Genomic DNA, 27,363 nt, shown 5'->3' on the forward strand with positions numbered 1-27,363 from the left:
GTAGATGGATTCCCAAATATTTTATACTCTCAACATTTGTTTGGAATGGAATTTCTCTTTGTATCTCTTGCTGTTGCATTTTGTTAGTGATATATAAAAATGCCGAGGATTTATGTGGATTTATTTTGTATCCTGCCACTTTGCTGAAATTTTGAATTATTTCTAGTAGATTTTTAGCAGTGTCTTTGGTGTTCTCTAAGTATACCATCATGTCATCTGCAAAAAGTGATAGTTTAATTTCCTCATTTCCTACTCTAATTCCTTGAATCTCTTTCTCGGCTCTTATTGCCGAGGCTAGCGTTTCTAGTACTATATTGAATAGTAATGGTGATAGTGGGCAACCCTGTTTCACTCCTGATCTTACTGGGAAAGGTTGCAGTTTATTTCTATTGCATATTATGCTTACTGAAGGTCTTAAATATATGCTCCTGATTATTCTAAGGAATAGTCCATTTATTCCTATACTCTCAAGAGTTTTTAGTAGGAATGGATGTTGGATTTTGTCAAATGCTTTTTCTGCATCTATTGAGATGATCATATGGTTCTTATTAATTTGATTATTAATATGGTCAATTATATTAATAGTTTTCCTAATATTAAACCAGCCCTGCATTCCTGGAATAAATCCTACTTGATCATAGTGTATTATCCTGGAGATGATTTTCTGAAGTCTTTTTGCTAATATCTTATTTAAGATTTTAGCATCAATATTCATTAAGGAGATTGGTCTATAATTTTCTTTCTCAGTTTTCGATCTACCTGGTTTAGGTATCAGTACCATGTCTGTGTCATAAAAGGAGTTTGGTAGGACTCCTTCATCCCCTATTTTTTCAAATAATTTATATAACATTGGGGCTAATTGTTCTTTAAATGTTTGGTAGAATTCACATGTGAATCCATCTGGCCCTGGGGATTTTTTCCTGGGGAGTTGATTAATAGCTTGTTCTATTTCTTTTTCTGAAATGGGACTATTTAAGCAATTTATCTCCTCCTCTGTTAATCTAGGGAGCCTATATTTTTGGAGGAAGTCATCCATTTCACTTAAGTTATCAAATTTATTGGCATAAAGTTGGGCATAGTAACTCCTTATTATTTCTCTAATTTCCTCTTCATTGGTGGAAAGATCCCCCTTTTCATTTGTAAGACTATCAATTTGATTTTCCTCTTTCTTTTTTTTTTTTTGATCAAATTTACCAAAGGTTTATCTATTTTATTGGCTTTTTCATAAAACCAACTCTTGGTTTTATTTATTAATTCAATAGTTTTTTTTTTACTTTCAATATTATTGATTTCTCCTTTTAATTTTTGTATTTCAAGTTTAATTTTTGGTTGGGGGTTTATAATTTGGTCTTTTTCTAGCCTTTTAAGTTGTAAGCCCAATTCGTTAATCTTCTCTTTCTCTATTTTCTTCAAATAAGCCTCTAAAGATATAAAATTTCCCCTTATTACTGCTTTAGCTGCATCCCAAAGATTTTGATATGATGTCTCATCATTGTCATTATCTTGGGTGAAATTGCTAATTGTTTCTATAATTTGCTCTTTCACCCAGTCATTCTTTAAGATGAGATTATTCAGTTTCCAATTACTTTTTGGTCTATTTACCCCTAACTTTTTACTGAATGTAGCTTTTATTGCATTGTGATCTGAGAAGAAGGCATTTATTATTTCTGCCTTCCTACATTTAATTTTGAGATCTTTATGTCCTAATATATGGTCTATTTTTGTATAGGATCCATGAACTGCTGAGAAGAAAGTTTATTCCTTTCTATTGCCATTCAGTTTTCTCCAAAGGTCTATCATACCTAGTTTTTCTAATGTTCTATTTATTTTTTTAATTTCTTTCTTGTTTGTTTTGTGGTTTGATTTGTCTAAATCTGAGAGTGCAAGGTTGAGATATCCCACTATTATAGTTTTACTGTCTATTTCTTCTTGCAGTTCTCTTAACTTTTCCTTTAGAAAGTTAGATGCTATACCACTTGGTGCATATATGTTTAGTATTGATATGGCTTCATTATTCATGCTACCTTTCAGCAGGATATAGTTTCCTCCCTTATCTTTTTTAACGAGATCTACTTCTGCTTTTGCTTGATCTGAGATAAGGATAGCTACCCCTGCTTTTTTGGCTTTACCTGAAGCATAATAGGCTCTGCTCCAACCTTTTACCTTTACTCTGTATGTATCTCCCTGCTTTAAGTGTGTTTCCTGTAGACAACATATTGTAGGGTTCTCCTTTTTGATCCAATCTGCTATCCGTCTCTGTTTGATGGGATCGTTCATCCCATTTACATTTACAGTTAAAATTACTAATTCTGTATTTCCTGCCATCGTATTATCCCCAGATTATGCTTTTTTCCCTTGACCCCCCTGATCCCCCTCCCCAATATTTAATTTACAGACCCCCCTTGTGACGCGCAACCCTCCCTCTTTTTTTTTTAATGATCCCTCCCCCCTCCCTCCAAGTCCCTTTACTTATTCTCCTTTTCCTTTTCCCTTTTCCTCTCCCCCCTTTTAATGAGGTGAGAGAAAATTCTCTGAAAAACAAATATGTTAATTATTTACTCTTTGAGCCTCTCCTGATGAGAGTAAGATTCACACAATGATTCTCCCCCTCACTAAGTTCCCTCAGATATGGTGTATTTTCTATGCCTCTCCCTGGGATGTAGTTTCCCTCTTTTTATCATTCCTTCCCCTTTTTCTGAACCGACCTCCTTCCCTTTACTACACCCCCCCTTTTTTTTCTTTTATATCAGTAAAATCAAATTATCCTTGAGTACTTTTTATATACCCACAACAGAGTTACAGTTCTCAAGGGTTCTGTGTACCTTTTTCTGTTTCTCTTCAGTCTTGTGGATGTAGATCAAATTTTTTGTTTAAGTCTGGTTTTTTTCTTAGAAACATATAGAATTCCTCTGTTTCATTGAATGACCATCTTCTTCCATGGAAAAAGATGCTAAACTTAGCTGGGTAGTTCATTCTTGGTTGCAGTCCTTGATCTTTTGCCTTACGGGAGGCAGCCAGATCTTGGGTGACCCTTATTGTGGCACCTTGGTATTTAAATTGTTTTTTTCTAGCTGCTTGCAGGATTTTCTCCTTTGTGTGGTAATTCTGCAGCTTAGCCACAATATTCCGTGGTGTTCTTCTTTTAGGGTCTATTTCAGAAGGAGTTCGATGAATTCTTTCCACATCTACTTTCCCCTCTGTTTCTATTATCTCTGGACAGTTCTCTTTGATAATTTCCTGTAAAATAGAATCTAGGCTCTTTTTTTGGTCATAGTTTTCTGGAAGTCCAATGATCCGCAGATTATCTCTCCTAGATCTATTTTCCAGGTCTATAGATTTTCCCAGTAAGTATTTGACGTTGTTCTCCAGCTTCTCATTTTTTTTGTTTTGTTTGACTGATTCTTGGGTTCTCTGTGAATCATTCATTTCTATTTGTTCCATCCTGACTTTTAAGGAGTTATTTTCTTCTTTCACAGTTTTTAGTTCTTTTTGTAAATGCCCAATTTCGTTTTTAAATGAATTATTTTGCTCTATTGAATTTTTTTCCATTTCCCTAATTTTTTTTGAGAATTATTTTCTTTTTCCAATTCAGAAATTCTATTTTCTTGAGACTTTTTTATCTTTTCCAATTCAGAAATCCTACTTTCCTGTGTTTTTTTAACCTTTTCTAATTCATAAATTTTGTTTCCCTGCATCTCCTGTGAATTCTTTATTTTTTCCAACTCCAATTTCAGGACGTTGTTATTCTCTATCATAGCTTCCCTTTCCTTTCCCCATTTTTCTTCAAACTCCCTTAATTTTTTAAGAGTCTCTTCTAGGAGAGAGTTATGTGATGGGGGGCAGGAATCGTTCCCCTTTAGGTTGTTATCTGCTGTTTCTCTGCTGTTAACTTCCTCGGGGTTGGATACCCGCTCTTTCTCTGTATAGAAGGAATCTATGGTTTTTCTGGCTTTTTTGCTCATATTTAAAAAATCTTTTGGGGTCTGTCCCTGGGGTAGGAAATTATTTATTTACTTCTTTACCAGCTTCCTCCCAGACTGGATGGATGCAGAGGCTCCTGTGCCTGAGCTAAGATAGAGCTCTGGGAGAGAGTTCCCCACCCCCTCCCTGGAAGTGCCTCAGAGGTGATTAGCACTGCTGTGCCCCGAGGGCGCTGAACAGTAAAGACAGCACAAATCCCAGCCTATGTGTCCGGGTGGGGCGTGGATGTCTGCAGCAGGTGACGTGAGAAGCCCCTGTGCTCAAACTGGAAGTGTCTGCCAGAAACCGCGGTCCCTAGTTCAAAGGTTCCGCTTCTCTGGGACTTCCTGGAGCTGAGTTCCACTCCCTCCAGCTAAACTAGGCAGTGTGTGTTGCCTTGGGCCGTATCCACCCACTTGTCAATCTCTTAACTATTCTCAGGTGGTAGCTGAGGCCACACCCCCTGGTGCCGAGATCTGCTGAGTCATCTCCAGGATCCTGGAAAATCTAATCTGAGTTTTTAAAGTATTTTAGCTTTCTCTTCTGAACTGCTAAATAATTAGCAGAGAAGAGCTAACAGCCTGTGCCAGATTCCTTTATCTCAGTGGCTTCTCTGATCCCAGAGCCCTTCCCAGCACGATCGGCAGAGTATGCTAGCACCCAGCCGTCTGTGCTGGCCTCTCTTCTTTCTCCCCTGGGGACTGACCTTTTCTGTTGAAACTCCAGATTCTCTTCAGCTGGTAAGTCGTGCTTCCAGTCCTTGTGGTATCTATAAGTCCAGGGCTTATTTTGAGACTTGATTTATCTAATTGGTTGTGAGGGAGTGAGGACGTTCACAGAGTCGTGTGTTTCTTCTCCGCCATTTTGGCTTCGCCCCCCAGATTACTTTTACCTTCCGAATACAATTCTTCCTTTGCAACAACAACAACAACAAAATTCTGTTCTGCACATATATATTGTACCTAGGATATACTACAAGATATTTAATATGTATGGGAATGCCTGCCATCAAGGGGAGGGGGTGGAGGGAAGGAGGAGAAAAATTTGGAACAGAAGAGAGTACAAGGGACAATGTTGTAAAAACAAAAATTACCTATGCTTATGTACTGTCAAAAAATGTTATAATTATAAAAATTAATTAAAAAAATAAAAATGATGAAGCTGGAAAAATTATCATGCATTAATCTCATTGTAAAATGTTTCTTTCTTTCCATTAGAAATGATTAGGAAACTTCTCACTTTATTATGTAGTCCCCTACCACAGAATGAGAGCAACAATCCCTGCACCAAGTCATAGTCACTTGAGAAGTTTTCACTAGGGATTATACGGTGTGCCTTATGAAGCCTGAAGCCACATAGAATATATGTCCACTCATTACTCTTTCGGTGATTGTTTAATCTTTTTATTTGATTGCCCAGTTCAGCTAGGTAAGTGAGAGTCCAAACCAGCTTCTGTAGGCCTTCCCCTGAAACATCTTTTAACTTCTGAAGAGATTAAAATTTAGTGTCAGGGAAAGCAAACTTTACAAGAAACACATATTTATATATATGACAATAGTATCAGAAAAAAGAGATAAGGGAGAACATTTTTTAAATTAATGATGATGATATGATTTGCCACAAAAGCACAAAATTAACAATAATTTTTCAATTCTATGTCCCTTCCAATGTTTCTGGTACTGTCTTTTCCTTCTCAGTCTATACACATGAAACTTTATAGTGGTTTTTATAGAGACAGTATATGTATCAGTGCTCATTCTGCTTTTTTTTCATTTTGTATTACTTCATGCCTTTTCATGTTTTTTTTTTCATATTTCTACTATTTGTCTTTTTTAATGGTACAATAATATTCTATTACAAAGATATACTATAATTAGTTCAGCCATTTCCCAACAATTGGACATATAGATGGTTTTGGGGTTTTTATTATTATAAAAAGAGCTACTATGAATATTTTTGGACAGATAGTTCTCATTTTTTTCCTTTTTTAATTATACTTCTGATCAGCCTCAAAGGCTTTCTGCCAATCAAGAATCTCTCTCATACATATATCAAAATCATACAAAAATCTCCACTCTATCCAGATAAATGCAACCACAGAGATAATTATGTTAAATAATTATTTTACTATCAATATTATAAAAGAGGAAACACATGTTCCTTAAAGGTATGTGACACTACCACGGAGCAAAAATAAAAGTTAACATTTATATAGTGTTATAAGGTTTGCAAAGCACTTTACAAACATTATCTTGTTTAAACATTAACAAATCCCTCAGTGGTAGATGCTATTACCATCATTACCATATTGCAGTTGAAAAACATGAAGTAGATAGTGATAAAATGGCTTGTCAGGGGTCATGAGAATTCATATCTTCCTGACTTCAGCTCCAGTTCTTTGTCCACTGTAGATTCTATCAGAATCTGGAAACTACAGGACTGATATCCATATCATATTTGCTAATAGCTTTTGGACTGAAAGAAATCATTGAGATTGTCTAGCCCAAACATTTGAGCAGCCCATCCCCAGTCTACCAATTCCATTTTCAGTGATCCATTCTTTAAAATGGTCTGCCTCTTTTAGCAAAAAGAATTGGCTTAAATGAACCATGCTTAACTTAAGGAAATGGGACAGAATCAGTTACCAGGTAAGTTATATATTTAAGAGTGTTGGGGATTTGGGGATGGTCATTGAGTCAATAAATCAATCACTTAAAACAATAAATAAACTACTCTCATACATTATATTTATCAGGTGAAAACTTTTTTTTTTTTTTTTTTTTTTGATCACTCAATCAAAAGTGGAAAAAAAAGGCCTAAGTAGCTCCACTGAATTAATCAATCAAGAGCATCAGACTAAGTATAAAAAGTCCTAGAAAGCTTCTTGGATGAAACAGATTGAATACAGGAGATATTTTTGAATTGGGTAAAGAAAGTTGGAGTCACCCTGTGGGTTAAAATAAAATAGTAAATATAATAGTTATTCAAAGAGAGAGTTGTATTCATTTACATATCTTTGCTTATTAGAGAAGTTTAATGATTTTTTTGAACTATCATTTAGAATGTATTTGCTTTTTAATGTATTCTAATATATGGGAAAATATTCATTTATCCAATGAGATTTTCTGGTTAAATTAAATGGATCATGCAAATAGCAAAGAGAGGTAATATGATATAACAGAAAAAGCTATAGACCAAAATCTGACTCCAGAATCAATTCACTTTACATCTCTATGCAAGTTTCTTAAATGCTTAGAATATTCCAAATTTTAGAAGAGGATTAAAATATTTGAACTGTCTACCTTGAATGACTATTGTGCAAAAAGAATCCTCTCAATTCTTAATTCTCCTTTATTACTCATAATCAATCAGTTGTCAAGTCTTATCAGTTTTACCTCTTCTACATTTCTTACATATTTCCTGCTTTCCACTTATTCATCACCATTAAGTTCAAGTTCTTATCTATTCTCCTTGATATCATTGTGATACCCTCTAATCCGTCTCTTTGCTTCTAGTCTCTTCCTCATCTAATCCACCTTTTTACATAACTGCTAAAGTGTCATTTCTAATTCCCAGTTCTAACTAACCATGTTATTCCTCTGATTGTAAAGCTCAAGTGATTCTCTATTTCTTCAAACACAAACTCCCCCATTTAGTATGTAAAGCCCTTTACAATTAGGTATTAGTATATCTTTTTATGTTTCCACACACAAATTCACACATCCTATAATCAAGCTAAATTTGCCTACTTAATGCTACTTGCATGGCATTTCATCTCTCTTCTCTTTACCTTTGCTTAGGCTGCCTGTTGGAAGTCTTAGGGTCTCTCAAGGCTCAGCTCTGGAATTCTATTTCATAACAAAATCCTTTCTTGATCTCCTCCCCACTCCTAGTCATCAGTGCCATTCTTATTTGAAATCATTTCACATTTACTTATATGAATAAATATCATGTTCCTAAGAGTCATCTGAATGTAAATTCTTTGAAAAGATAGTTACTCATTTTTGCTTTTATTACTTCAACTATTAAAATCCTTGTACTTAATAAACATTGATTTAATTGAGTTGAGTTGAATTTAAGTTGGGCTTCATCTTACTCTGCACTGAGTATGACACTCTGTAAATTGCTTTTCAAAATAAAGTGCTCAAGCTGTTTTACTTGTCATTTGTCCCACTTTCAAAAAATTATAAAAATTATATTATATATGAAGATATAGATGTACAAGTTTATTGATAAGTAGATGGATAGAGAAGGGGGAAAGAGAATAAAAGAGAAAGATCATTTCTATGTAGCAAAAGAAAAAAAGCTAATTCAATCAATTAAGTAGAGAAAAAGTCAATCAAGCCAGTTGCTTTTTTGAACTTTCTTTGAACCATTCTTGAAATGAATTTGGGTCTATTTAAACCAAATATTTAATCATGAGGTCAAGATCACTGAGCAAAAGATTCTGTTGTTTTTCATTATATTGTAGATGCTATTTGATAACAATCACACTTTTGATGAAAAGGTCAGGGATATGTGAACCTTCACCCCCCCTTTCTCTTTTTGTCTCTCTCCCTCTCACTGTCTCTCTCTCACACACCCACTTAAATGCTAGTTATATGTTTAAAAACTTCCTGTCTTCTTTTTTTTTTTTACCCCTCTCTCACTTCCTCTTGCCTCCCACCCTCTAGAAATGCAGTACTTTTATTGTACCATCTGGTTGCCCCCACCCACCAATCCTCCTACTGAGTTTGCCCATCTCCAAGATGCCCCCATGTTTCAAAATCATTTCTCTTCATTTCTGCTCCACTATTCTCAAATGAAACTCTTCTATTTTCAATGCTCTCAGATAATTACAGCTAAAAGTTAAGAGGAAAGTAGTCTGATTAAACTAATTGACACTAAGGTACTAATGATATAAAGAACCCAGGCATGTTTTCTAAATAAGTCTCTAATTGGTAGAATTTGTGGCAGGCACAAAATAAAGAGAATAAATATATCTCCCTAAAGTCTTCTATATTAATACAATGAAAATGAATTTTAGTTTCTGTAACTATTTTCTTTGTAAAGTATTTTATTGATGATTTTATATCAAGGTAATAGAAAGTGGAAAGAGCACTGACATCAAAGCTAGGAAGATTTTGGTTCAAATTTTCCCAATGATTGACTGACTATATGACTCTGAACAAGTCACTTAATCTCTCAGTGTTCTAAGAAATGCTCTATAAGTTGCAGAGGAGATGACAAAGTACATTGGTAGATTTCCCTATAGCTGTGAAATGACAGGTCCACTCCTTATTCTCCTATGCTCTTATTTGAGTATATTTACTTCCTCCTCCACTGTCTATGAACTATTTCTTGTAACAAAAGAAAGAAAGGAAAGAAAGAAAGAGGAAAGGAAGGAAAGACAGAGGAAGGGAGAAGAAAGGGAGGGGGAACAAGAAAAGTGGGAAAGAGGGAGAAAAGAAAAGAGTAAAAGAGGAAGGGAGGGAAGGATAAAGGAAATGAAGAAAAGGAGGAAGCAGAGAGGAAAGGAGCAAGGAGAGGAAGGAATATAAAAAAAAAGGATGGAAGGGAGAAAAGAAAAAAACATGGTAAGGAACAAAAAAGGTAAGGATAGGGGAAAAGAAGGGCAAAAATGAAGGAGGTTAGGAGAGAGGGAAAGAAGAGGGTTGAGAAGGAGGGAAGGAGGAAGAACAGAAGGTAAGCAAGAAAGAGGGGGAAAATGAAGGAAAGAGGGAAGAAGTATATGTGGTAGAAACAGAAAGATAATAGATAGAGCACTTACAATGCATTTATTATGTAACTTTGTGCAAAATGCTGAAAATGCAAATACAAATGCAAAAACAAACAAACAAAAAAAACTGAACAACAATATCCTTAATTTATTTCAAAGAGCTTGAATTCTAGTGAGGGAAAACAAAGGAAACTGGAGATGGAGCAAAGAAGGTATTTACATTTGAATGGTGACAGGAAGAAGAGATAATCTGGGACATTATGATCTGGTTCAGATTTAAAGAAAGTATTATGGTTGGCAAATGTGCCAGTCTTTTTACATCTTGCAACTTTCCTCCAAACTATGCAATCTAGTAATATTATGTTTCTTTATTGTTCTTAGAACAAAACATTCTATTTATTTCATGGTCATTTTCTTTTTTCTTTCTTTTTCTTTCTTTCTTTCTTTCTTTCTTTCTTTCTTTCTTTCTTTCTTTCTTTCCTTCTTTCTTTCCTTCTTTCTTTCTTTCTTTCTTTTTTTTTTTACATTTTTATTATAGCTTTTTATATACAAAACGTATGCATGGGCAATTTTTCAACACTGACCCTTGCAAAAACTTCTGTTCCAACTTTTCCCCTCCTTCCCTCTACTCCCTCCCCTAGATGGCAGGTAGTCCCATACATGTTAAATATGTTAAAGTATATGTTAATTACAATATATGTATACATTTATACAGTTATCTTGCTGCATAAAAAAGATAGGATTTAGAAAGAAGATAAAATAACCCTCATGGTCATTTTCAATGATTATTCTGTTGCATGGAATGCTCTCTATTCTTATCTCCACTTCCTGGCTTTTTTGCTTTCCTTCCTCCCAGGTAAAATTCAACTTTCTTTAGGAAACCTTCTCTAATTCCTCCTACTTCTAGTGATTTTCCTCTGTTGATTATTTACAACTTATTCTGAATATCCCTTGTTTGTATGTAATTATTTCCACATCATTACCCTCATTACATTATGAATTCCCAAAAATCAGAGCTGTCTTTTACATTTAGCACACTGCCTGGCACATAGTAAGAGAATGTTTATTAACTGACTCAAGAAAACTAGAACAAATATATCTTTTAAATTTCTTTCATTGATATTAGAGGCCCAAGATTCTGCTTGAGGCAAATCATTTCAATGTATGTGATGACCGTGTTAGCACCCTGGATACCTTAGAATTAGCTGGAATCAGAATAAGCAAAAGTCCTTAGTCTTTTTCTAGGTCTTTAGCAGTAGAAGGTAACGGAATGGCTGTGTAGGATCTCCACAACTTCACCTCTCTGTCTTCCACCCAGAAGTGACTCTGGCTAATCTTCTTCTACCCCCTAGTCCCTCCTACAATTCCCTATATACACTAAATAATTGGGCCAGCACAGGATAGTGGGAAGGGCCATTTCCAAGCATATTCTTATAGTGTATTGTCCAATTGGCAATTAGCCTTAAGTGCTTTATTGTTCCAACCTCAATGCATTAACTCAAGAGTTGGTATATGAATATTATTGTTCTGATGAAAAATGTGTACTAAATTCTTGTTGATTAATAACAAATGAATGAGTAGGATACACGAGGAAATTATAGCAGTCAAATGATGGAACATAGATACTGCTATCTACAGTTATATAGTAAAATATACAGAAATACTAAAAACTCAGGAAGAGAAATTAGATGAAGGCCATTGGTTGGAGGAGAGAAGGTAGATTATTCAGTTAAATTTAGGATCCTGCATTCAAACAAACACATATGCTTCTTTTTCACAGCCCTATACTTTAATAATGTTTTCTTTTGATTGGCAGGTTAGAATTACCTTGACATTCAATTTACTCAGGTTATTTCATAGGTGAAGAAAGTAAGCATATCTCATTAGACCTTGAAAATGCTACAACAGCTTTTTATAACCAGCCTCAAACCTCAAATTAGCTAGGACAATTTTTCATCTGTCAAATTCTAGTATTATATGCTAATAAATAACTCCCAGAGGACTCCTAACAACAGCACCCAGACCTCTTTGTCCCTAAGAATACTGACAATGAATTTCTTCAGAATATCCAGGCAAGTGGAAGGTGGAGTCAAGATGGAAGAATGAAGGTAGGGATTTGCCCAACCTCTCCAACAAATTACTCTAAATATCTTTAAATAATGACTAAACAAATTTTAGAACATCAGAACCGACATAAAGATGGACTAGAATAATTTTCCAGCCAAAGACAGCTTGAAAGATAAGCAGGAGGGATCTCTTGCACTGGGGATGGGTCTGGAGTGCAATTACAGCCATCTCAGCACAGTCCTGATCTCAGGAAAACAGGAGCAGACATTGGGACCTTTGAATCAGAAGTAGAGGCAGTGTTCTTCAGATCTCTCAGCCCAAAGATGCAAAGGACAACTTGGAAGGTGAACAGGAAAGATATGTCACAATAGTCACAATAGATAAAGATATGTCTGAGGAAGCTCAGAAAAGCAGAAGCAGGCTTTGGAAGATAATGAATCAGCAGCAGAAGCAGCAGCTGCAGCTACAATAATGACAATGACAATGGTGACTTCTGGACATCTCAGCCCACAGGTTGGAGGGGGGAAGAACAGCTGGTCAGAATGAGATTGCAGGGACTTCTTTGCTGACCCTGAGTCAGGACTCTGTTGCTTTGCCAATATGTAGTTCTAGGTATCAATGGCTATAGCAGTGCTGGGACAGCAGAGGCCCCTAAAAGAATTTCTGAAAATAGTTACACAAAATCTTAGAAGCTTGGGACATTGTATTCTCCCTCCTGGAAAAAGAGCCCTACTGTAAAGAAGAATTAAAAGCCAAGTAACAGTCTATAGAAATGAATAAGCAATGGGAAAAGATTTTGATCATAGAAAATTATCAAGGTAACATGAAAAGTCAAAACAAATATTAGAAAATGATAATAAAATCAAAGCTCTTTTATCCAAAGCCTCCAAGAAAAATTAGAATTGGCTTCAGGCCATGGAAGAGCTCAAAAGAAACTTTGCAAAATCAAGTAAGATAAGTAGAGGAAAACATGATAAGAGAAATAAGAGTAATGCAAAAAAAATACAAAAAAATAGAAAAAGCATATGTTCAAAAAGTTATCAAATTGTACATATCATTTGATCCATCAGTGTTTCTATTGGGATTATATCCCAAAGAGATCTTAAAAGAGGGAAAGTGACCCTCATGTGCAAAAATGTTTGTGGTAGCCCTTTTAGTAGTGGCAAGAAATTGGAAACTGAATGGATGCCCATCGATTGGAGAATGGCTGAATAAATTATGGTATATGAATATTATTGTTCTGTAAGAAAGGACCAGCAAGATGATTTCAGAGAGGCTTGGAGAGACCTACATGAACTGATGTAAGGTGAAATGAGCAGAATCAGAGATCATTATACATAGCAACAACAATACTATATATATGATGATCAATTTTGAAGGACATGGCTTTCTTCAACATTGAGATGATTTGGATCATTTCCACTTGTGCTGTGATGAAGAGAACCATCTACACTCAGAGAGAGAACTATGGGAACAGAGGGTGGAACACAGCATAGCATTCTCACTCTCTCTATTATTATCTGCTTGCATTTTGTTTCCTTTTTCTCATTTTTTCTTTTTCTTCCTTCTCGGTCTGATTTTTCTTGTGCAACTGGATGGCTGTGTGAATATGTATACACATATTGGATCTGGCATGTATTTTGGCATATTTGGCATGTACTGGACTACCTGCTGGGTAGGGGAGGGGATGAAGGAAGAAGGGAAAAAATTGTGGCAATGGTTATGCAGGGGTCAATGTTGGAAAAAATACTCATGCATATATTTTCTGAATAAAAAGCTTTAATAAAAAAATTACCCAGGGATATGCTTTGTAAAAATCTTTCATTAAATAAATGAACAAATAAATAAATGAATGAAGACTTTAAAAAAAGCTAATGAACAGAAGACTGCCTTAGAAAGCTCAATTGGTCAAATGGGGATGAAGGTACAAAAGCTCACCAAAGAAAATATTTCTTTAAAAATTAGAATGGAGCAAATGGACATTGTTGACTTTATGAGAAATCAAGATAAAATAAACCAAAAGAATGAAAAAAAATTAAAAATGGGAAATATCTCATTGGAAAAACAACTGACCTGGAAAATAGATCCAGGAGAAATAATTTTAAAATTATTGGTTGATCTAAAAACCATGATTAAAAAACAAAAACAAAAACAAAACAAAAAAAAAAAAACCTAGCCATCATTTTTCAAGAAATTATCAAGAAAAACTGTCTGATATTGTAGAACCAGAGGATAAAATAAAAATTGAATAAATCCACCAATCACCTCCAGAAAGCAATGCCAAGATCAAAACTCCTAGAAATATCACAGCCAAATTCCAGAACTCTCAGGTCTAGGAAAAAATATTGCAAGCATCCAGACAGAAACAATTCTGGAGCCACAGTCAGGATAATCCAATATTTAACAGCTTCTACATCAAAGGACCACAGGGCTTAAAATATATTTCAGAGAGCAATGGAGCTAGGATTACCATCAAAATCACTTACCCAGCCAAACTTAGTATAATACTTCAGAGGAAAAGGTGGACAGTCAATGAAATAGAGGTTTTTTATGCATTTCTGATGAAATGACCATAGCTGAATAGAAAATTTGATCGTCAAACACAGAACACAGGAAAAGCATGAAGAGGTAGTTAGAAAAGTAATAGCATAAGGAACTTAATAAGATTTATCTGTTTACATTCCTTCATGGGATGATGATACTCATTACTTAAAAGAACTTTCTCAATATTAGGGTAGTTCAAAGAGTTTATATTGACAGAAGGCATGGGTGTGAGTTGAGTATGAAAGTCTAATATCTGAAAAAAAATTAAGGGATGAGAGAAATTTACGGGGAGAAAGGGAAAGGGAGAAATGGAATGATGCAAATTATTTGTTATAGAAGAGGCAAGGAAAAACTTTTACAGTGGAAGGAAAGAGAAAAAATGGAGAAGTAGTGAGTGAATCTTAATCTCATCAGAACTGGCTCAAAGAGGAAATAACATACATACTCAATATATGTTTAGAAATCTCAATTACATCAGTGGTGAAACAAGATTGCCTACTATCACCATGACTATTCAATATTGTATTAAAAATGTTAGCTTTGGCAATAGGAGAAGAAAAAGAAACTAAAGGAATTAGAGTAGGTAATGAGAAAACCAAATTATCACTCTTTGCAGATGATATGATAGTATACTCAGAGAATCCTTGAGAACAAATTTAAAAACTATTAGGAACAATTCACAACATTAACAAAAGTGCAGATTACAACAAAAATCTACATAAATCATCATATTTTATACATTACAAACAAATCCAATAGCAAGAGATACAAAGAGAAATTCCATTTAAAATAGTGTAGGTAATATAAAATATTTGAGAGTCTACCTGCCAAGACAAAGTTAGAAACTATATGAACACAATTACAAAATGCTTTCTACACAAATAAAATTGGATCTAAACAATTGTAAAAAATCTCAATAGTTCATCAGTAGGTCAAGCTAATAAAATAAAAATGATAATTCTACCTAAATTAATCTACTTATTCAGTGCTATACCAAGCAAACTCCCAAAAAATATTTTATAGGGTTACAAAAAATAATAACAAACTTCATCTGGAAGAACAAAAGGTCAAGAATTTCAAGGGAGTTCATGAAAAAATGCAAATGAAGGTGGCCTAGCTGTACTAGACCAAGAACTCTATTATAAAGCTGTGGTCATCAAAATCATATGATACTACCTATGAAATAAAGAAGTCAATTAGTGGAATATATTAGGTTCACAAGACACAATAGTCAATGACTATAGTAATCTAGTATTTGATAAACCAAAGATCCTAGCTTCTGGGATAACAACTCATTATTTGACAAAGATTTCTGGAAAAATTGGAAATGGCAGAAACCAGGCACTGACCCATACCAAATACCAAATTGTAAGCATCCAGACAGAAACAATTCAAGTATAGTAAAGCCACAGACAGGATCACCTAGAATTTAGTAGCTTCTATATTAAAGGAAAAAAAAAAGTTCTAAATAATTTCATGATTTACCTAAAGAGCAATATTGTAAGCAAATTAGAAGAACAAAGACTAATCTACTTATTAGATCTGTGGAGAAGGAAGTAATTTGTGACTGAAGAAGAACTGGAGTACATTGTGGAAGGCATTTTGATTATATTAAGTTAAAAAAGTTTTGTAAAAATAAAACCAGCAGAAGCAAAATTAACAGAGAAGCAATAAACTGTGGGAAATTTACATTTAAGGGTTCTAATAAAGGCTTCATTTCTAATATATATCTACATATAATTGACTCAAATTTATAAGGATTCAAATTATTCACCAATTGATAAATGGTCAAAGGATATGAACAGACAATTTTCTTTTCTTTTTTATTTTATAATTATAATTTTTTGACATATATATACATGAGTAATGATATTTTTTAAATAATATTATCCCTTTTATTCATTTTTCCAAATTATCCCCTCCTTCCCTCTACTCCCTCTCCTAGATGACAGGCAATCCCATACATTTTACATGTGTTACAATATGACCTAGATACAATATATGTGTGTAAATCCCATTTTCTTGTTGCACGTTAAGTATTAGATTCCGAAGGTATAAGTAACCTGGGTAGATAGACAGTAGTGCTAACAATTTACACTCACTTCCCAGTGTTCCTTCTCTGGGTGTAGTTGTTTCTATACATTATTGATAAACTGGAAGTGAGTTGAATCTTCTTTATATTGAAGATATCCACTTCCATCAGAATACATCTTCATACAACATTGAAGTGTACAGCGATCTTCTACTATTCATTTCATTCAGCATCAGTTGATGTAAGTCTCTCTAAGCCTCTCTGTATTCCTGCGGTTGGTCATTTCTTACAGAGCAATAATATTCCATAACCTTCATATACCATAATTTACCCAACCATTCTCCAATTGATGGATATCCATTCATCTTCCAGTTTCTAGCCACTATGAAAAGAGCTGCCACAAACATTTTGGCACATACAGGTCCCTTTCCCCTCCTCAATATTTCTTTAGGATATAAGCCCAATAGTAGCAATGCTGGATCAAAGGGTATGCACAGTTTGATAACTTTTTGGGCATAGTTCCAAATTGCTCTCCAGAAATGGCTGGATTCTTTCACAACCCCACCAACAATGTATTAGTGTCCCAGTTTTCCTACATCCTCTCCAACATTCATCATTATTTGTTCCTGTCATCTTAGCCAATCTGACAGGTGTGTAGTGGTATCTCAGAGTTGTCTTAATTTGCATTTCTCTGATCAGTAGTGATTTGGAACACTCTTTCATATGAGTGGATATAGTTTCAATTTCATCATCTGAGAATTGTCTGTTCATATCAATTGGAGAATGGTTTAATTTCTTATAAATTAGGGTCAGTTCTCTATATATTTTGGAAATGAAGCCTTTATCAGAATCTTTAACAGTAAAAATATTTTCCCAATTTGTTATTTCCCTTCTAATGTTGTTTGCATTAGTATTGTTTGTACAGAAACTTTTTAGTTTGATGTAATCAAAATCTATTTTGTGATCAGTAATGATCTCTAGTTCTCCTCTGGTCATAAATTCCTTCCTCCTCCACAGGTCTGAGAGGTAGACTATTCTCTGTTCCTCTAATCTATTTATGATCTCATTCTTTATACCCAAATCATGGACCTATTTTGATCTTATCTTGGTATATGGTGTTAAATGTGGGTCCATATCTAATTTCTGGCATACTAATTTCCAGTTTTTCCAACAGTTTTTTTTTTTCAAATAATGAATTTTTATCCCTAATGTTGGTATCTTTGGGTTTGTCAAAGACTAGATTGCTATAGATGTACCATTTTTTGTCCTTTGTACCTAAACTGTTCCACTGATTGGCCGGTCTATTTCTTAGCCAATACCAAATGGTTTTGGTGACTGCTGCTATATAATATAGCTTTAAATCAGGTACACTTAGACCACCTTCCTCTGAGTTTTTTTTTTCATTAGTTCCCTTGCAATTCTCAATCTTTTATTCTTCCATGTGAATTTTGTTATTATTTTTTCTAGGTCATTAAAATAGTTTCTTGGGAGTCTGATTGGTATAGCACTAAATAAATAGATTAGTTTGGAGAGTAATGTCATCTTTATTATATTTGTTCGGCCTATCCAAGAGCACTGAATGTCTTTCCAATTATTTAAATCTGATTTTATTTTTGTGGCAAGTGTTTCATAATTTTGCTCATATAATTCCTGACTATTCTTTGGTAGATGGATTCCCAAATATTTTATACTCTCAACATTTGTTTGGAATGGAATTTCTCTTTGTATCTCTTGCTGTTGCATTTTGTTGGTGATATATAAAAATGCTGAGGATCTATGTGGATTTATTTTGTATCCTGCGACTTTGCTAAAATTCTGAATTATTTCTAATAGCTTTTTAGCAGAGTCTTTGGGGTTCTGTAAGTATACCATCATGTCATCTGCAAAGAGTGATAGTTTGATTTCCTCATTTCCTACTCTAATTCCTTGAATCTCTTTCTTGGCTCTTATTGCTGATACTAACACTTCTAATACAATATTGAATAGTAAGGTGATAGTGGGCAACCTTGTTTCACTCCTGATCTTATTGGGAAAGGTTCCAGTTTATCTCTATTGCATATGCTCCTGATTATTCTAAGAAATAGTCCATTTATTCCTATACTCTCAAGAGTTTTTAGTAGGAATGGATGTTGGATTTTATCAAATGTTTTTTCTGCATCTATTGAGATAATCATATGGTTTTTATTAATTTGATTATTAATATGGTCAATTATACTAATAGTTTTCCTAATATTAAACCAGCCCTGCATTCCTGGTATAAATCCCACTTGATCATAGTGTATTATCCTGGAGATGATTTTCTGAAATCTTTTTGCTAATATCTTATTTAAGATTTTAGCATCAATATTCATTAAGGAGATTGGTCTACAGTTTTCTTTCTCAGCTTTCAACCTATTTGATTTAGGTATCAGTACCATGTCTGTGTTATAATAGGAGTTTGGTAGGACTCCTTCATCCCCTGTTTAGATTATATAACATTGGGGCTAATTGTTCTTTAAATGTTTGGTAGAATTCACATGTAAATCCATCTGGTCCTGGGGATTTTTTCCTGGGGAGTTGATTAATAGATTGTTCTATTTCTTTTTCTGAAATGGGATGATTTAAGCAATTTATCTCCTCCTCTGTTAATCTGGGAAACCTATTTTTTGGAGGAAGTCATCCATTTCACTTAAGTTATCAAATTTATTGGCATAAAGTTGGGAAAAGTAACTCCTTATTATTTCTCTAATTTCCTCTTCATTGGTGGAAAGATCCCCCTTTTCATTTGTAAGACTAACAATTTGATTTTCCTCTTTCCTTTTTCTGATCAGATTTACCAAAGGTTTATCTATTTTATTGGCTTTTTCATAAAACCAACTCTTGGTTTTATTTATTAATTCTATAGTTTTTTTTTTACTTTCAATATTATTGATTTCTCTTTTTAATTTTTGTATTTCAAGTTTGATTTTTGGTTGGGGGTTTTTAATTTGGTCTTTTTCTAGCTATTTAAGTTGCAGGCCTAATTCATTAATCTTCTCTTTCTCTATTTTGTTCAAATAAGCCTCTAAAGATATAAAATTTCCCCTTATTACCACTTTAGCTGCATCCCACAGATTTTGGTATGATGTCTCATCATTGTCATTATCTTGGGTGAAATTATTAATTGTTTCTATAATTTGCTTTTTCACCCAGTCATTTTTTAAGATGAGATTATTCAGTTTCCAATTATTTTTTGGTCTATTTACCCCTAACTTCTTATTGAGTGTAACTTTTATTGCATTTTGATCTGAAAAGGAGGCATTTATTATTTCTGCCTTCCTGCATTTAATTTTGAGATCTTTATGTCCTAGTATATGGTCAATTTTTGTATAGGTTCCATGAACTGCTGAGAAGAAAGTATATTCCCTTCTATCGCCATTCAATTTTCTCCAAAGGTGTATCATACTTAGTTTTTCTAATGTTCTATTTACTTTTTAAATTTCTTTCTTATTTGTTTTGTGGTTTGATTTGTCTAAATCTGAGAGTGCAAGGTTGAGATCTCCCATTATTATAGTTTTACTGTCTATTTCTTCTTGCAACTCTTTTAACTTTTCCTTTAGAAAGTTAGATGCTATACCACTTGGTGCATACATGTTTAGTATTGATATGGCTTCATTGTTTATGCTACCTTTTAGCAGGATATAGTTTCCTTCCTTATCTCTTTTAATTAGATCAACTTCTGTTTTTGCTTGATCTGAGATAAGGATGGTTACCCCTGCTTTTTTGGCTTTACCTGAAGCATAATAGATTCTGCTCCAACCTTTTACCTTTACTCTGTATGTATCTCCCTGCTTTAAGTATCTCCCTGTTTCCTATAAACAATGTATTGTAGGGTTCTGACTTTTGATCCAGTCTGCTATCCACCTCCCTTTAATGGGAGAGTTCATCTCATTCTCATTTACAGTTAAAATTACTAATTCTGTATTTCCTGCTATCATATTATCCCCAGATTGTGCTTTTTCCCTTAACCCTCTGAACCCCTTCCCCAATATTTAATTTATAGACCCCACTTGTGATGCACAGCCCTCCCTTTTTAGTATCCCTCCCCCTCCTTCCAAGTCCCTTCCCTTATTCTCCTTTTCCTTTGCCATTTTCCTCTCCCCCCTTTTAATGAGGTGAGAATTATCTGAAAAACAAATATGTCAATTATTTATTCTTTGAGCCTATTCTGATGAGAGTAAGATTCACACAATGTTTCTCCCCCTCTCTAAATTCCCTCAGATATGGTATATTTTCTATGCCTCTTCCTGAGATATAGTTTTCCTCTTTTTATCACTCCTTCCCCTTTTTCTGATACTACCCCCTTCCCTTTACTACTCCCTCCTTTTTTATATGAGTAAAATCAAATTATCCATTCGGATTTTCTATATATCCACAACAGAGGTACAGTTCTCAAGAGTTCTTTTTACCTTTTTCTGTTTCTCTTCAGTCTTGTAGATGTAGATCAAATTTTTTGTTTAAGTCTGGTTTTTTTCTTAGAAACAAATGGAATTCCTCTGTTTCATTGAATGACCATCTTCTTCCATGGAAGAAAATGCTAAACTTAGCTGGGTAGTTTATTCTTGGTTGCAATCCTTGATATTTTGCCTTTCAGAATATCAGGTTCCAGGCCCTTCGATCTTTTAATGTGGAGGCAGCCAGATCTTGAGTGACCCTTATTGTGGCCCCTTGACATTTGAATTGCTTTTTTCTAGCTGCTTGCAATATTTTTTTCTTTGTGTGGTAATTCTGCAGCTTAGCCACAATATTCCATGGAGTTCTTTTTTTAGGGTATTTTTCAGAAGGTATGAGGGTTGCCCACTGAAGGACTCCGCTGTGTGTCCTAGAGACTTCCCTGAGGTTTAAGACTGAACAGTAAAGGCGACATAAAGCCCAGCCAATGTGTCCCGTGGGGTGTGTATATCAGCAGCTGTTGTGAAAAGCCCCTGTGCTCAAACTGGAAGTGTCTGCCCAGAAACTGCAGTCCCTATTTCAAAGGTTCCGCCTCTCTGGGACTTCTGTAGCTGAGTTCCACACCCTCCAGCCAAGCCCGGCACTATGTGAATTAGATGTTGCCACAAGCTGTGTCCCCGCTGTTCAAGCTCTTAACTACCCCAAGGTGGAGCTGGACAGCAGAAAGCAGCTGCACAGCCTTGCCAAGATCTGTTAGGTCACTTCCGGATTGGGGTGGTTCTAGTATCTGGCTTTATATTTTAAAGTGGCTTGATTTCTCTTCTGAACTGCTGTTTTATAAGCAGAGAAGAGCTAACAGCCTGTGCCAGATTCTTCTATCTCAGTGGCTTCTCTGATCCCAGAGTTCTCCCCAGCTCTTTCAGCACAGTGTGCTAGCACCTAACCATCTATGCTGGCCTTTTTTCTTCCTCCCCTGGGAACCGACCTTTTCTGTTGAAACTCCAGATTCTCTTCAGCTGGTAAGTCGTGCTTCCAATCCTTGTGGTTTCTAACAGTCCAGTGTTATTTTTGAGGCTGATTTAACTAATTGGTAATGAGGGAAGAAGGGAGCTTACAAAATCGCGTGTATCTTCTCTGCCATCTTGGCTCTGCCCCCAACAGACAATTTTCAGATGAAGAAATTGAAACCATCTCTAGTCATATGAAAACATGTTCTAAATCTACTTTTGATCATCAAAATGAAAATTAAGACAATTCAGAGGCATCACTACACATCTGTCAGGTTGGCTAAGATGGCAGAAAAAGATAATGACAAATGTTGGAGGAGATATGGGAAAACTTGGACACTAATACATTGTTGGTGGAGTTGTAAACTATTTCTAGCAATTTGGAACTATGTCCAAAGGGCTATCAAACTGTGCATACCCTTTGATCCAGCAGTGCCTCTACTGAGTCTGTATCTCAAAGAGATTATAAAGGAGGGAAAGAAATATTATTGTTGTATAAAAAACGATCATCAGTATGATTTCAGAGAGGCCTGGAGAGACATACATGAACTGAGGCTAAGTGAAGTGTGGAGAACCAGTAGATTATTATACATGGCAACAGCAAGATTATACAATGATCAATTCTGATGGACTCATCTCAACAATTAAATAAGTCAGGCCAGTTCCAATGATCTTGTGATGAAGACAACCATTGCACTAAGGGGACCAAGTGTGTATCTCAACATAATATTTTCTCTCTTTTTGTTGTTTTTTCTAACATTTTGTTTTCTTTTTAATTTTTTTCCTTTTTTTTGATATAGTTTTTCTCATACAGCATGATAATTGTGGAAATATGTATACAAGCATTGCCCAATTATCATATATTGGATTACTTGGCACCTAGGCGAGAGGGTACGGGGAAGGGAGGGAAAAATTTGGAACACAAGGTTTTGCAAAGATGAATTTTGAAAAGTATGGATATATATGTTTTGAAAATAAAAAGCTTTAATAATTATAATAAGAATAAAGAAATCTCTTACTCCATAGCAAAGTAGGAAGGGAAGGGGTTATGAGAAGTGGGGAGGATAATAGAGGAAAGGACTTATTAGAGGAAAGGATAAGAGAGTAGCAAAACACTTTTGAGGAGGGAAAGGGTAAAAGGATACAGAGAATAGAATAAATGAAGGAAATGCAGTTAACAATAGTAATTACAAAAAATAATTTTGAAACTATATCCTTTGATGAAGGTTTCATTTCTCAGATATATAGGGAACCAAGTTATATTTAATAAAAATGAATGTTATTCCTAAATTGATAAATTATCTAAAGTTATGAACTATGCCCAAAGGGCTATAAAATAAGGCTTATCTTTTCACTAAAACAATACCACCACTAGCCATGAATCCCAAAAGGGATTTTTTAAAAAGGAAAAGGACATGTATGTGCAAAAAATATTTATGGTAGCTCTTTTTTTCAGGGCAAATAATTGCAAATTGAGGGGGTGCCCATCAATTGAGGAATGACTAAATAAATTTTGACATGATTATGATGAAATATTGATGTACTATTAAAAATGGTGAGCAGGGTGCTCTCCAAAAACTTGGAAAGTTCTCTGCTCAAACAAAGTGAAATGCACTATGTATAAAGTAATAGCAATGTTGTGGGATGATTAGATGTGAGTGACTTTAGTATTTTCAGCAATACAATGATCCAAGATTATTCTGAAGGACTTATGATGAAAAATGCTATACATATCTAGCATAAGAATTGATTGTGTCTGAATCTAGACTTTAGCATACTTTTTTTAAATGTTAAAGATTTTTATGTTTATTTTATTGTCATGCTTGTCTTATTTCTTCTTCTAGTTTATTTATTTTTTATTATAGCTTTTTATTTACAAGTTATATGCATGGGTAATTTTTTAGCATTGACAGTTGTAAAATCTTTTGTTCCAATTTTCCCCCTCCTTCCCCTCACCCCCTCTCCCAGATGGCAGGTTGACCAATACATGTTAAATATGTTAAAGTATAAATTAAATACAATATATGTATACATGTCCACACAGTTATTTTGTGAAGCATACTTTTGTGTGGTTAGTGGATCTATGATTTTTTTTAGAACATGAGTTTTATGGAAATGTTTTGCATAACTGACTTCCCCATGACTTCTCAATGATAAGGGGGGAATGAAAAGAATCTGAAACTTAAAGTTTTATTTTTTATTAATTTTATTATCATTTTTTTCCTGAGACAACTGAAGTTAAGTGATTTGTCCAGGATCACACAGCTTAAGAAGTGTTAAGTTTCTGAGACCTGATTTGAACTCAAGTCCTGCCCCTAATATTATTTTTCCAAATACACCTAAAAACAGTTTTCAACATTCACTTTTGCAAAATCTTGTGTTCCAATTTTTTCTCCCTCCCTAAGAAAGCAAGCAACCCAATATAGGTAAATATATGCAATTCTTCTAAATATGTTTCTATGTAACTTTCTGATTATCTCTCAATAGTAATCCTTTTCTCAGAAGAGGTTTCTTTTCTGTATAATCTTTTCCTCTGTGAGCAGGTTTCTTGGGAGGCTTCTGGAGCCTCCAGCCAGAGTGAAGGTAGAATCTCAAATCCTCTTCTTCCTGAATCCTGGCTCTGAATCTCCTCCAGCTTCCCTGAAGTTCCCCCAGAAAGCCTTGTTCTTCTCCCAGTCTAGACTGTTTCCTTGCCCGACTGCCCTCCTCTTTTATCCTCCCAGAGAATGAGTCTGTAGGTACTCCAGGGGCTTGTGGGAACTCCTTACTGACCAATTGTAGCGAGCTATCGTCTCCAGAAGCTGCTGGATCGCTCTCTGGGAAGAGATCTGCTGTGTCTACTCAAATCTCTCAGACAGATTCTTCTTCCTGTAACGAACCGTTGTCTCCAGGCAGTTGTTGTTAACTCTTGTCCTTAGAAGTGACTTCCCTTCCTGCAGAGAGCCCCGTCAAGCCTGATGCAATGCAGAGTCTTTCTTCTTGAATCCTGGCTCTGAATCTCCTCCAGCTCTTATCCTTCTCCAGGCTGATCTGCCCTCTGCGCCCAGTGCTGTCTCTTTTTATCCTCCCAGAGAATGGGCGTGGGATAATGCAAGGGCTTCTGGGAAGAACCACCCCAGCCAATGAGCTTGCCCCCTCTATCAAGTCAACCTGAGTTCTCACCTTGTAATCCCAACATCTCCCCCTTTCTTTTGATTTAGAACATAGGACAGTCATGACCTTGAAACATAAATCCATCAATATGGGAAGTATTACAGATAATTACATAAATTACATAAGCACATAGTAACATAGTAACATAACACATGCTAGAAGTATATAACATAATCATAATCATAAATTGAAAATTTATAAATGTCCATAAGTCCATTGTCCATTATTCTCATCTTGTGTGAGGAAGTCCAATGATTCCTGCTGGTTTTTAAGTTCTTTAACAGTCTTCTTATTATCCATGCTCTTTCAGTGTCAGATGTTTCTTAGATCTTCTCCTTTATTTTGAGGTCTTTCTCTTTTTCTGTCTCTCTCTGATGGACAAGGCGAATATGACTTGTTGGCACCCATCTGATTCCTTCTCCTGCTGAAGAAATACAAGCAAACCCTCTCCCCCAGGCAGTTAACCTATCTGGTCCCTTCCATTCACCACTTTCTAGATCTCTCCACATCACCTGGCGATTATCTAAGGACAGTGGAGATGCTCTCACTGGACACTGCCCTTCTGGTGGGTTATAAAACCTGTCTGCTGGAGCCAGCGCATCTTTGTCAAAAATTAGAAAATTAATGGTATAGAGAACTAAATTTAGAAGTTCCCTAGGGCTACCTGTGGCTCCCCCTTTCTTTTGTTTTTGGAGGAGTGTCTTAATATCTCTGTTTCTTCTCTCTACTATTGCCTGCCCTTGAGGATTAAAGGGTATGCCCGTGGTATGTAAAATCTTATACTGTGCACAAAAGTGTGTAAAATGTTTGGACGTATATGCAGGTCCATTGTCTGTTTTTATTGCTTGTGGCACACCCATAATTGCAAAAGCTTGTATAAGGAATTCAGTGACCACTCGGGCTGTCTCTTTTGCTGCTGGCATTGCAAATGTGAATCCTGAAAAGGTGTCTACCACGACATGAATAAAAGATAGACGACCAAAAGATTTATAATGGGTCACATCCATTTGCCAGATTTCATTGGGTCTCAAACCACGAGGATTCTTCCCTGGAGGGAGTGTAGGAGCATGGAAAGGAAGACAAGCTGTACAGCTTTTTACTATGCTCCTAGCTTCCTCTCTTGTGATTCCAAATTGTAAACGTAAAGCTCGAGCAGCCTGATGATATTTAGAATGAGATTCTTGTGCTTCCTGAAACAAAGGACTACTGGCTAACATGGTTAGAAGGCTATCTGCCTTTGAATTTCCATCAAAAATGGGACCTGGAAGTCCACTATGTGAGTGGACATGCAAGATATAAATCTTGCCTGGATGTTTTCTCACTTGCTCTTGAAGTTCCTTAAAGAGCTGATAAATATTGGAGGCTGCAAATTTTATTTGGGCTGTGGCAATTCTTTGTACTACACCTACTGAATAGGCTGAATCAGTAATTATATTTACGTCTCCTGGGTAATAAGTGAGAGCTAGCATGATAGCAAATAATTCATTCTGTTGAGTGGATTGAAAAGGAGTCCTGATTACTCTCTTTATGGTTAAATCATGAGAGTATATGGCACAAATATTTTCTTTGGAGGCATCTGTAAAGATTGTTGGTCCTTTAAGAGGAACCTTAGAAACCTTTTCTTCAAAAATCCATCGCCAATTATGTAGTAGCCGGGTAATCTTTAATGGAGATCCATGTGCAAAATTTGGAGCGGTGGCCAATAAAATTTGCCATTCTGGGATGTTCTCACAGCATACATTAATCTGTGCGTTAGTATAGAATGTGTATATTTTTTCAGGACTTATCCCAGATAATTGTGTTACTCTCTTAATAGCCTTTAATAAAATCCTAGCCACAAGCACTGGGTAAGGTGTAAGGCTTTGTTCTGGTTGTGCTGGGAGGTTCACCCATTCAATCACTCTGTCTCCTTGATGAAGGACTGCTGTGGGTGCCTCTTTTGTAGCAAAAACTGATATTTCCAAGGGTTTTTGAGTGACTCTTTCAACCACATTGGATAAAGCCAGTTCAACTTCTCTCAAAGCCTTTTGTGCTTCTTTTGTAAGCTGGCGTGGTGAATTTAAAGCACTGTCTCCCCTTAAAATGTCATAGAGAGGTTGTAGTTGATTGGTAGTTAAGCCTAACACTGGACGCATCCATTGGATATCTCCTATTAATTTTTGAAAGTCATTTAAGGTGTTCAACTTCTCTGTTCTTAAAGAAAGCTTTTGTACTGTGAGTGTCTTAGGATATACTTCATATCCTAAATATTGAAAAGGAGCATGTCTTTGAATTTTTTCTGTAGCTATATGCAGTTTGTAGTACTTTAATGTTTCCATGGTCCTTTGTAGACATGCCTCTAACATTTGTTCCTCAGGTGCACATCCCAAAATATCATCCATATAATGTAACAATATTACTTTTGGAAAGGCTTTTCTTATTGGAGCAAGAGCAGCTGCAACATACATTTGGCACATAGTAGGGCTGTTTTT

Source organism: Sminthopsis crassicaudata, chromosome 3, assembly GCF_048593235.1.
Source record: "Sminthopsis crassicaudata isolate SCR6 chromosome 3, ASM4859323v1, whole genome shotgun sequence".
NCBI classification, from domain to species: Eukaryota; Metazoa; Chordata; class Mammalia; order Dasyuromorphia; family Dasyuridae; genus Sminthopsis; species Sminthopsis crassicaudata.